The sequence below is a fragment of the Saimiri boliviensis genome, chromosome 13, assembly GCF_048565385.1.
Source record: "Saimiri boliviensis isolate mSaiBol1 chromosome 13, mSaiBol1.pri, whole genome shotgun sequence".
NCBI classification, from domain to species: domain Eukaryota; kingdom Metazoa; phylum Chordata; class Mammalia; order Primates; family Cebidae; genus Saimiri; species Saimiri boliviensis.
Window position 1 is genome coordinate 26,876,252 of NC_133461.1, and position 13,882 is coordinate 26,890,133.

The following is a 13,882-nucleotide window of genomic DNA, read 5'->3' on the forward strand; positions in this document are numbered from 1 at the left end:
TCTGTCCAGGAACTCTGATTCCCTAAGGGCAGGACTTTTCCATGCTCCAATGTCTCAGGACAGAGATGAGCATGAAAGATTTATAAACTGATTTCCCCCCTTTACTCTAGGAAACCAGATCTATTTGTAATCACTCTTACCCTAATGGTCAGAGGCTGCCTTCCAAATCTTACTCCCTTTTATACTGTCACATCCCCCTGCGAAGCGTCCCCTGACAACCACACCTAGGCTGATTGTCCCTGCTCTAGACATCTGGCCTCCAACATGAAAGTGAACCCATATCCGCATAAATGTTTAAGTCATACACATGTAGCTGCTTTAATACATTTACTTAGAAAACACTAAAAAATAAGTTGAAAGAGTAGGTTCTTGTGAAATATGCAATTTTTATTATAAAGAAACCATTTTACTGCAGAGAGAAAGTGATATGATTGAATGTTTCATTATGATTTTAAGATTTCAGTTAAATATTCTGTAATACAGTGACTTAAAAGTCTGGGTCTAAATTCAGTTTCTTTCAATATCTTGTTCAATAGCTCTATAGCTGAAAATGTTACCTCAAAATTAGATAAGCATAAACAGGAGAAATGCATCATTGGCTGCATTTAGTAATCATAATATCTACTGCCCCCTGTACCACCAATGCTATCAACTATTCGGTTAATAGAGTTCTATTTCTTCTGATGTCAATCATTTGCTCTTAACAACTGGCTGATGAGAAGCTCTGATATACAACTGATGGAAAATTCCACATTTTTCTTTATTTAGATCCATGTGTTCAAGAAACCTGAGAACATGCTACTATAAGTTTTTACATTTAATATATGATGTTTAATTATGACAATTTATGGGAGGAAATCACAAAACAATAAAAACATTTTGAAACAGCCATTTTCAACTTTCTAATCCACAGTAGAGGGTGGTGGTACCTTTGCTTTTTTTGCTTTGTCTGCTTTGAGTTTTATTTCATTGGTTACTTTCTTACTATTTAAAAAAAAGATTACCTTACTTGACAGAAGGGTTTTAAATTTTTATTTATATGCTTGGTAGCACACTCTTCAATACCACTGAAGCAAGCATTTGTCACCACAGAAAATGTCAGCCAATCTAGAACACATGTCTTTCTAAATATATAAATACATGCATAGTATTTACCAGTGGGATAAGTCTGAGTATTTTGCTATAAGGTAACCCATGAATCACTGTGTGGTACAAAAGATCTTTGTGGTATCCACACAGCTTATTACAAAATATTATAAATAACTATATTTTAAAGGACTTGATATTTAAAATTATTGATGACATGCTAAATTTCATGCACCTCAAGCTTCAACTTGTTGACTTGAATGTTTTATGTATAAATTGTGCTGTTAGTACCTTTCATATGTTGAGTCCTTAGTAAACCTAACCTAGAATTTAAAATCCTACGTTTATATCAATCAAAGCAGCTGTTCCACCAGTGGTTACACTTGACTTCTTGATAAAATTCTGTTTAACTTCTTAAGTCACTTGCTGTTGAGAATGTCTTCTCCAGTATATTTTTCCTGTTTGAAATCCCAAATCAGCCTTTGATCTATTTCAATATTTAAATTTAATCTAGCAATTATCATAAACACTGAAATTTGTTTTTTAAAAAAAGCACTTTTCTTTATATAGTAAGCCTCTCCTACTTTAAATTTCAGTATTTGTCTCTTCAAATCATCAGCAGTGTTCTCTAATGTGTTACCCAAGTATTCAGTGATAAAATAATGACTTTAGTTCATTATTATCTTCTTTGGATTAAAATCAGGCAGTCTTACCATAGCAAGAAGAGGAACTATTTTCCCACTAGCAGGTAGCTTTTTACCCTCTGCTACTTTCTAGATGATCTTCCCTCAAATTACTTATTTAATCACAAAGAAGAAAATGGCAACTCTATAGTGGAGAAACTGGACAGATGCTGTCTTAGCCAAGAGATCAAATTTAATAGCATCAGTAATAACTGGACAAACCAACATCAGGTGCCTGTCAGTGTGGTGTACTGAGACCTTCATATGATCATGTCTGTTGTATCCCTGCCCAAAATATATACCTGAATCCAACCATGAGGGAACAGACAAACCTGAATCAAGGATTATTTCACAAAATAATTGACCTGTATGTTTCAAAACCACCAAGGTCAAGAAAAAAGCAAGTAAAACTCAGAAACTGTTTCAGACTAAAAGAAACTAAAGAGACATAAAATTAAACATAATGTGTTATCCTGGACGAGATCCTGGAGCAGGGAATGATGACAGGGTCAATATTCGATTCTCCTGATTTTGATCATTGTAATGTGTTAATTTAGGAGGATGTCCTTGTTCTTCCATAATACTTAATGAGATAGAGATAATGGTACACAATGTCTCCAACTTATTTCAAATGATTAAGGAAAATGTATACATACATTCATAAAGCAATAAAGCAAATTGGGAAAAATATAAGTCATTTTTTACTTATGTTTTCTTGCAGGTTTTTTTTCAGGTTAAAATATCAATGTAAAAATTTATAAATTGAAAAAACTAAATCTCAATTCACTTATCCAGGCATATGTCAAATGCAGTATATCTCAGTATACTGGAAACAAGTGAATAGGGACACAGTTCTAACCCTCTGGGATCCTCCCTTATAATCTTATGACATAGCTGTCTCCCATATTATTGAATGAGGGCCCTAGTTTCAACTGACATGCTAGCACTTATGAAACAATTTATAATTTTGAGGTTACAGCCTAAGTAGAATTTTTCATATTGTCTTCCTTCTAACATCTAGCCTCATATATTTGGGCTCTGTGTCCCCACCCAAATTTCATCTTGTAGCCCCCATAATTCCCATGTGTTGTGGAAGAGACCTGGTGGAAGGTGACTGAATCAGGAGGGAAGGTCTTTCCCATGCTGTCCTCATTATAATAAATGGGTTTCACGAGATCTGACAGTTTTAAAAACGTGAGTTTCTCTGCACAAGCTCTTTCTTTGCCTGCTGCCAGTCATGTAAGATGTGACTTGCTCTACCTTGCCTTCCACCGTGATTGTGAAGCCTCCTCAGCCATGTGAATTGTTAAGTCCAATAAACCTCTTTCTTTTGTAAATTGCTGAGTCTCGGGTATATCTTTATCAGCACATGAAAACAGACGAATACATACCTCAATTATTATTTTGTTAATACACACCCCCATTGTTATTTTGTATAAGCTCAGTACAAAACCCACTCTGGGCATCACTCTTCTAAAATCATACAGTGACCCTTATTGCTTACTGACTGTGGTGCACTGTTCCAGTTGCTTTACATGAAATTCCCTAAGTGACCATCCTATGAGGTAGGTGCTGGAGACAGAAGTTGGACCCAGGCTGCTCTCCTTCAGAGTTCATACTTTTTCAACCATCAAAAAAGCTTGCTTCTTTAAATGTTCTGTTCTGTGTGCCAGCACATACACTTGGGCCATCCATCTTTGTATGCTTAGCTCCTGGCACACTGCATGGAGGCCTCAGCAAATGTTGAGATGAACTAACTACTGCTCATTTTGTGTAGTATTATCTATGTTATTTACAGTAATGGTACATGATACATATGGTTACATGTAAAATCCTATCTTCTTAACTGAGTCTCACTTTCCTCAAATAAGGGTCCTGGACCAGATAAATGGTTTCAAGGTTGTTTCCAGATAATAACCTGTCATTCTACAGCCCTCAGTTTTGATCTTTGCATCCATCTTGGTTAATAAATCCCAACTGCCCATGAGATACAGCCATGCTGTAAGTTTCTCAATTTCCCTCTGTCTTGGCCTCCTAACCATGGCTTCCTACCCATCAGTAGTCTGATTAGCCTATTCAAAGCACTCATGTTATTTGTAAGGTTGCTTTAAAAATATTACATATATACAGATTATGTCCTTGAATGATATTGCTTACTTTTAATATTTGAAAGTCCTGATTTGATTTCAAATATTTCAGTAACCACTGCAGTAATTTCTCCTTTATACTAAATATAATTTCAAACTCTAGCAGTTAGAAAACATAGATTACTCTCTAGACAAGTACCTGTTTATTATCCTTAATATTCAGATATACTGTCTAAGAAAATCTATTCTCTCTAAACAAGTACTAGGTATTTATTTATGGTAGTAATGATCTTCAAAATGGATGATGAGGCAACCAATGAATCTCCTTCTAAAGTAAAACATTTGAGACTTAGGACTTCAGTCCAAGGAAAAAAATCATTTATGGAAACAAGCATAGAGTCTTCTCATACAAGCTCTAGGGTTTTTTCCTTATTTTCCCAGTATGCACGTTTTTAAACTAGAAAAGCTAAAACATGAGAATTATATTAAGAACCATATTTGGCCAGGGTAATAGAGTAATCGCTTTACTTCAGAGGGCTTTGCTGTTGCAGAACATTTTCTAAATCTTATTGCCTCCGGAGCTGCTTGAAATGAAACAAAGTAAACAAATGCTAGTCATCCTGTCCAAAGGGAAAGGACAGTGTCCTGCCCCAAGGTATTGTACAACTGAGTATGACAAGCCAAAAATCTATTCCTACATTTGCATTTCTTTCTTGAGTGATTTGAGACAAGCATTGCTCCCAGAATTACGGCCCTGACTGGAAAAGATCGTCCCGACTAGAAAAGAGCACACCGGAGGAAACATGTACCCTGTTTAAAGACTGGCATCCAAAGGACTTCATGCCAAAGTTAAAGTTTGAGATAAGGAAAACATGCATTCTAAGGCCTAGAAATCCATCTGAAAGAAAGAAGTAATAAAAGAGAAAGGTTGGTAGAAAGACTCCACCAAGTTCATAAGGGAGTCCCCCTGAGCTGGGGAGAAATGAGAGATGAAACACCCAATTTCAGGGCCAAATTTCAGGCAGGTTTGTGTTAGGAGGCAGTAGCAGGTGCTGGCGACCGGCTTCTAGAGCTGAACCTCAGGATGGGAAATTCTATCGCTGAGGAATAGATATTCAAAGCAGGAAAGTCTTTGCTGGGAATAAGATATGACCTGGTTACTAAAGCACTAGCAAAAGGAGAAAGACTGCCACAAAAGACATACAGGTTGGGGCCGTCATCATAGAACTACCAGGTCATCCGGCAAGGCGAGGCCCAGCAAGTTTCTGGATCCTTTAACTTTAGCCGCCGGCAGGCAGGACTCAGGTGGGACTGTGCCTACAGGGTTGAAGTGATCTCCACTAGGAGTGTTCAGGGACAACAGGGGCAGGGAGAAGAGTCCAGCATTGTACCCCAGATATGGCTTTCCATCCTTCAATGGCCCAAACTACAGAGTATTAATGGCCTCTCACTTCTCTTTCTAGTCTGGAATTTGTTCTTAATGCACCCTCATCACTTGACATCAAGTATATGTCTTACGTGGGTCCTACCCAGTGTACCATAAGCTTTGTAAGAGCCAAGTCAGCATCTTTTGCATCAAATATTGAATCAAACATCAGTTCAACAAACAAACAAATGAATCTCTACTGGTGGAGTGGAAGACTGTCTTAGCTAGTTCCCCTAGTTGAGACTACCTCATTCAGGAAGAAGACCTTGTCTGCTGCTGTTTCTCTGAACAAGTGTCTGTTCTCTTTGCCTGCATTCCAGGCCCTGCTTCCTCAGTTATCTGTGTTGACCTATAACTTTTGAACTCCAGCTGACCAATAAAAGACCTTTGAAGTTCTAGGCTGTGTTCCTAAGGATTATTCCAATTCTCCATTTGCCCACGATGTGCCCTTGCCAGGCAGGTGTACACCTGATTTGATCTGGTCTAGATATGCCCCTCACTGTCCTTCCAGATGCCTCACATTGTTCAAGGGCAGCTGCAGCTCAGCCACTGATTTAGGGCAATATTTAGGCCCAGCCATGCGTCTATCCAGTCCTTCATCTGCCATCCGAGCCTAGCAGCCACCAAGCACCTTAGCATGACAGGTTGGTAATCAACAACTGTGACTAAAGCTGCCATTAAGAACTTGCTGTAGGGCCAGGCGCGGTGGCTCACACCTGTAATCCCATCACTTTGGGAGGCCAAGAAGGGCAGATTACCTGTGGTTGGCAGTTCGAGAACAGCCTGACCAACATGGAGAAATCCCATCTCTACAAAAATACAAAAATTAGCCGAGCATGGTGGCACATGCCTGTACCAGCTACTCAGGAGGCTGAGGCAGGAGAATCACTTGAACCCAGGAGGCGGAGGTTGTGGTGAGCCGAGATGTTGCCATTGCACTCCAGCCTGGGCAACTAGAGTGAAACTTTGTCTCAGGAAAAAAAAAAAAAAAAAGAACTTGCTCTTGTTAAAACACTTTTTTCTTTTTCTTACCAAGATTAAAAGCAGCCACTAGGACACCTACAATGAATATAAAGTAATTACATTCATAGTATGTATATGCATAAACATTATACACATATAGTATAAATTAACCAAAAGTTTAAAATGTTGTTATTCAAGATGATGTTTTATACCTGCATTTGAAATGCTTAGCCAAATGACTATTGTGATGTTGTCAAATGTTTAGCAACAATTTGAGGATCACAAAATTCAACAACTTGAGGATAAAAAATTCTCTGCTGCCATACTTTAGGGGAACTTCATTCTTAAATCCTGGGTCTATTCAAGGTAAAATAATTATACAATCCTTTGATACACATCTCCTAGTAAAGGAGATGCCTCCAGTAGTTTCACAGGAAATTGGCATGTTTAGTGGACATGAAACTTACATAGTGCCAGGGAAAGTAGATTAGAAGGGACAGCTTGCAAACATTATTTACATAGTGCTGTAGAAAGGTTGTGTTGGCAGGAAACCAAATCATTAAAGGTCAATCTGTATAATGCACATCTATAACAGAAACCTGCCAACTGCATGCTCACCCTTGATTATTCTTACTCATCTCAAAGAGAAAGCATCCCCTGAAACTGAGGTCACCCCAACATAAACAAGAGTCACTACATCATTCATACTCACACATAGAGAGCAATGTCAGATCTCTCACAAGAGGACACAAATACAGAAGCAGAGATGTCAGTGCAAACTGCACCACCATGCACTTACGGTGTCAATAATGTACATGTCTTAACAATCACATTAAATCCTGCTCAGCTCTCAGCCTGCCTGATATTATCTAGGAGTCCCCAGCATTTACCCACCTCCTCAAAAGAGACCTCTAAGCCCACAGCTGCAGTGGCAGCTATTGCTGTTGCAGCCCCAAGATGCACCACCGGCATCAGGTTTTACCATCTGTCCAGCCCTGTTGTTGGAGTTAGAGCAGAATCTCATTTGTCCAGCTTGCTGCCAAAGCCTCTGTTGCCTACTTGCTGCTGAGCAGACTTGCAAATGGCTCCACTTCATAGAGTCCCTTGCTCAGACTCCTAAGGCAATTGTCTTTAAGGTGTGGCTTTTACAGGAACCCATGTTAGTTGCCAGCACCACTTCCAATACACAGCCTTCCAGGGCTAAGAAACCTACCTTCCAAGCTTAAATCTTTCAACCCTACCTGACAATCTCATAGCCCAAAATACATGGTAAATAGACTGCCCTTTTCTTCAACTTGAAGCACAATGGCTCCATTTTCTTCTTGTCCATCAAATTCAATTGTACTGAAATATGTTTGTTTTATTTTATTTTATTTATGTTCCCTCATACTACTTGACCTCTCAACAGCTTTTAACAAAAGTTGATCATTGTTTTTTTCTCTTGGCATTGATGATGTCACACTCTCCTGGTTGTCTCTTTTTCTGCCTTGCACTGCCCCATCTCAGTCTGCATTGCTAGGTCTCTAATGTGCTTTTTAACTTAAGCTTTAACAAACCCTTACAATCATGTACTATTAACACTCCCTAAATAACACTTGCTCTGAGTGCCTTACAGATACCATCTCATTAATGCTCCCCAAATCTCAATTCTCACATTTCATCCATTTTTCCCTTTCTTGGTTATCTCACTTAACCTCATAGCCATAAGTAACATCTACTCACTGACATCTCTCAAATTATGTTTCTGGCCCCAGTGTTTCCCTGGAACTCCAGATTTGTTCCACATCTCCCTACTCAACATTGTTACTTGCACATCTGTTAGAAATCCTCAACCTAGCACATCCCAAACTAAATTCTCCTCCTGCCCAGATATACATCTCCACCTCACCCCAGCCTCCTTCTATGAGAAAGATGGCAACTCCATCCATTCTAAGATCCTCAGGTCAAAATTCTGTAAATACATTTGACTCTTCTTTCTCTTAACCTACACTTATTATTGCATTCTTTTGGATCACATTTGGTCAGATGTAGACTCTGACCATCTCTCTTCACTTCTGCCATCCTGGTCCAAGCCGGAATCGTCTCTCATCTGGATAAATGGAAGAGCCTTCTACCAGAGTATCCTTCTTCCACTTTGCCTTTCCATTGTCTGTTCTCCTCACAGCAACCAGAGAGGTCAGACTTCCCTATTGGCTTCTTATCCTATATAAAATACATTCAATGTCCTTTCTACAGCCTAAAAGCCTGAAGTGATTTGATCCCCATTGTCTCCCTGGCTTCTTGCTCCTTCCTCCCAACTCATTTTAACCAGCCTGCTATTCTCCAAGCAGGGCTTTGCTCTCTTTCTTCCTACGGCTGAGAATGTTCCTTCCTGAAACCTTTGCATAGATCACTCCCTCCATTCCCTTTATTCAGGTTTCTGCTCAATTCTTACTTCTGCAAAGAAGCTTTTTAGACATTATCTAAAACAGCCACTCCCTTCACTCTCTTTCACTTGCCTTAATATTACTTAATTTATCCCTTCACTCCCTACTATCTTGACTTTTTTCTCACAATGCTTATCTACTTATATAATTGTTATGAATCAGATTGATTCTCCCAGCAGATAAGATATTTGTATTCATTGTTTTACCCTTAGTGTCGAAAGGGAACCTGTAATCCAGAAGTTAATTACTATTTAATAAATAAATTTTCACTAATAATTCACTTTTGACTTTAAACAGAGTTGAAATTCCATCACTAGAAAACTAAAGATTTTACCTAAAAAAATAGACGTATGTTTGTTGGCATTATTGCTATCACTTAACCACATGAGGACAAGATATCCCTCTCAATTTCAGCTCTAATACCATACACAGAGCATACTAGAAAAATTCTTCCAGGCAGATAGCACTCTATTGAATTGAAAACTGATGCATGGAACAAAATTTCAAGTGATTTTGAAGGATAATATAAGTGATTTCAAATTCACAACTCTCTTCCTGATAGAAGAGTTGATTGCTGTTTCTCAACATGAGGTTTCGGTTAACATCTCTACTTTTGGCTTTATGATTATAAAAGAAACATAACAGATTGTGGTTTACCACTAGTTTAATTCAGCCTCTTACTATGATTCTCTAGGATACTATCTTGTCAGGGAATTATCATTCATTTATTCAAAACATATTTAATATCTTGGGTGAGGGATGTGAGAGGGAGAAAGGAGGAATCAATAATTTAGGATATTCAAGGTATCCCAGATTGTCTAAGACTTTCCTGGTTTTAGCATTGAAAAGCTTATATCTTGGTAAACCTCCTTGTCAAAGCAAGGTAGTTGGTTACCCTACAAAAATTACTCTTAGGATGTGGGCCTGAGTAATGGGATAAATAGTAGAGGTATTTACCAAGATAGAAAATACTTGGGAAGAAGCAAGTAGGAAGATGAAATTAAGACTTCCCGTTTTAGATGCCTAACAGGGACCTGAGTAGTAGTTGGATAAATAAATCCAAACTTAGAGATTAGAAACAGAATTATAAATTTTGAACCCATTATCTTAGAGACAGTGCTTCAGAATCATGAAATTGAATAATAACCCTAGGGTGCGAGCATGATACAGTGTCTTCAGACCTCTTTTGTGGAGTTCTGCTGTAAGAGAAGCTCTCAGAACAGCGTGCCTTAGAGCCCATGGAACACCTGTGACTTGACAATCTGGATGTACTGCAATAGGTCTCAGGTGATGGTAAAAGCCTTTTTATTTTTAAAAAATGTAGTAAAAGCTCTTTTCCCTTAAGGAAACTAATATTGAAGGCCAGCACCCCCAATTTTATATTTGCACCCAATTATGTCTCACAATCTTCTAAACAAAATGGTTTCTAGTTTAAATGTTCTCTGACTATAAAACTGCAACACAGCCTATCGTTTTCTGAATCTATCCCCAAGATATCCATGAAGACAAGTTTTAAAGAAGATTCACAACTTTGGAAACCAAACCTGTCAGAAAACATAAAGGCAGAATGTAAGAGGAACTGACACTAAGTACTGAGCAGATAGAACTAGAGTAGAAAAAACCTACGTAGCACAGCTCCAATTTGCTTTATAAAAGAGATCACTTGATTAAAAAAAAAAAAAAAAAAAAAAAAAAAAAAAAAAAAAGTGCTTCTTCAGACTTCTGGATAAAGATGGCAGAGTGAAAACAGGCATTTACTTTTGCTCTCTTCCGAATAGGAACTGAAACTACAGGACAGATGTTACTGACACTAAAGAGCAAACAGAAAACAAGAAAAAAGAATAAAACAGCAGAAAAAAAATTAAAACTTAACTGTAAATAGACAAGAAACAATTTACTTAGGCTAGAGTGCTGAATCCCAAGAAAGTTTTAAGAGAAGGGCAGAAACAGCCCATTTTACACACAGAAAGTAACTAACACCTGACAATCTTTACTATCAGTAGCACCTGGTGCCTCTGAAGTGGAGGTGGAGGTAAAACCAGAAAGAAGAGCATTAATTAAAAGGTTTGTTTAAGAAGCTGTTAGTGTCCAATCCCTGTTCCCTAGTTCATGCAACTGATGTCTTTCTTTCTCCAATCTTTGCCGAAGAGGGACTGTTTATTCTCTAAAGATAGTAAAATCAGGCGATTGTCAGACTAAAGAAAGTTGGACAGATGAGGGTAAAAGTATCATACTGAAAACAGGTGAATTAAGTAAAATACTTACATGTGAAATACTGAAGCCACTTCAGACTCATATATACCACTGCCTAAATGTAAGAAATAAAATCATAAAACTCTTAGACAAAAACATCAGTAAATCTTCATAACCTTAAATTGAACGATGTATTAGCTACCACACCAAATGCACAAGCAATCCAAGAAAAAAATATATATATATATAAATTGAACTTAATCAAAATTAAATATTTTGACTGGAAAGAACATTATCAAGAAAGTGAAAAGACAACCCATGGAATGGGAGAAAATATTTGCAAATTATATACCTGATAACTGCCTATATATTAATATATTCTTTATAAATATTATATTAAAAAATATTAAAATTCAACAATAAGAAAACAATCCAATTAAAATGGGCTAAGGATTTGAATAGACATTTCTTTAAAGAAGATGTACCAATGGCCAATAATCACATGAAAAAATATTCAACATCATTAGTTGTTAGAGAAATACTAACCAAAACCCCAATGAGATGCCAATGTCCACTAAAATGGCTAGAACCAAAAGAAAATAATAGAAAGTTTTGGTGAGACTATAGAGAAGTTGGAGCCTTCACACATTGTTGGTGGGAATATAAAATGATGTGGTTTCTTTGGAAGCTAGTTTAATATTTACTCAAAATGTTAAACAAAATTACCCTATGATCCAGGTATTCCACTCCTAGGTATATGCATAAGAGAAATGAACACGACACAAAAATTGCTACAGAAATGCTCATAACAGCATTATTCATAAGAGCCAAAAAGTGGAGTCAACACAAATGTCCAACTAAAGAGATAAACAATATTTGCATATGTATACAATGAAATAGTATTACACCATAAAGAATAATATTCTGATATGGATAAACCTTCATAACATTATGCTAAGTAAAAGAAGTCACAAAATACCACATATTATGTGATTCCATGTATATGAAATGTCCAGAATAGGCAAATGTATACAGACAGAAAGTAGATTCGCGGTTATCAGGGGTTGGGGAAGGGAGTACAGGGAGTGACTCCATTGGTATAAGCTTTCTTTTGGGGTTGATAAAAATGTTCTGTAATTAGATGGAAGTAAACAGTGCACAACTTTCTTCACCTTAAGAGGGTGAGCTATGTGAATTATGTTTGAATAAAGCTGTCATATTTTTTAAAAGAAGACAACGTTATAAAAAGAATTGTCATCAAAAAAGTCTCCCCAAAGACTAATATATTTGGTAGAGGCAGAAGTAAATTGAAGTAAAATTGTGTTAAACTTCTCATATGTTAGCATTTCCCTTTTGATTTTAACATTTGGATAAATAAGAAGCTCTTTTGCAAAACATAAAGGCAATAAGCAAAAACATAGCAATCTAGAAAAGTACAAAAAACATGTTCCAAATGTGGAACAAAAATAAACAATGAAAAGAAAAAAATAATGCTCCAATGATCACAATAACTCGAAATTTGTTCAATTCCCAGTAAAGTCAAACATGTTCAAGTTGGGTCAAATCAAAACTCAACTATAATGTTGGCTGTTAACATATATTCCTAACATACGAGTAGAAATGAAGTAAATTTTACTTAAGAGTAGGGAATTTTAAAATCTATTACATCACACTCTTTTACTTTACCATATTGAGAAATCTTCCTTATCTGAGTCACCCCCTTTGGAATTCTATCTCTTATCCTATTGTTCATTTGAGACGTATTGATAGCAAATCATTGTTCCCCATGGCTGACACTACTGGCCACTTAAGCAAAAGCGTTCTCCTTCCTAGAAAACATACCCTTGATTTTATGAGGACATCAACTAGCCCAGTGTTCAGAGGACCACCAGGCTCTTCTCCCCTGTTTAAGGCAAGGAATCCTCATTATGCTAAGATAGTAAATACTTCCTTTGCTCCTTGAGAGTGACTGCTACTTCAGGGACATATCACACAATTCCAGACAAAGAGACTTAAAGGGAAATCTTCTAAAGATATTCTAGGAATTTTTTTCCTTGAAAAGTAGGTTTACTATTCCTTGAATAATGTTGTTAAGATCTGATAGACCTGGAGCTGCAAAAACAATCTTGCAAACATGATGCAGGAAGGCAGGTGTAGATGACCTGTTAGGATTAGGTACATCAGGAAGACAAGAAAAGCCGGAGTCCTTGGGGATTTTGGACCAGAAACAACCCCTAGATCAGCCATATTTTTGAACTTAGGAGATAACACATTTTTCTTATTATTTGACTACATGTTTTAAGAACCTTGTGAAAGTTGTCAGAATCAAAATGGAGTCAGTTGTTGTAAAAACTCTGGTAGAGCTATGGAAGGCCATGAAAGGAGGGTTTTCGTAAATAGATGCCTAAATCAAGACAAAAATATCAAAGACTCTGCAAAATCTACACTCTTACACAAAAGCCATGGAAACCTGCCAGTAAAATAATAATAATAATAATACCTCTATGGGGACATTCACTCAACAATTGCCTGTCAAACCTCAGATTGGTACTTCCCATGTTACTGATTCTTGTAGCCAAGGACAATTATCTCAAAAACAATTATGTAAACTCTCCCCAATTTTCTCGTAAAAATTTTTGCCTTCCCTTACATACCTGAGTACACACAGAGCTTGCTAGGGTGTGCATCTTCCCATTGCAATGCCTATTATGAAATAAACATTATTTTTTTTAGAGACCCCTCTCTACGTTTGTTATTAAGGTTGACAACTTCCAGACAAAATAATCTTAACCAACTTGTTCTTTATTTGATACATAAATACCCATAACTTAGGATAGTTTTATCCTTTGATGGTTGATTTATGAAGGCACGAGATGGAATTTATTTGAGAGGTCAGCAAAGTTTGAAATGATTGAAATAATCCATCTAATCAGTGGTGTTATTGAACACAGACAATCAAGAGGAGAAAGCAAGCCTTCCAGAGGTAAACTTCAGATGTCTCCTCTGGGTCTGTATTCT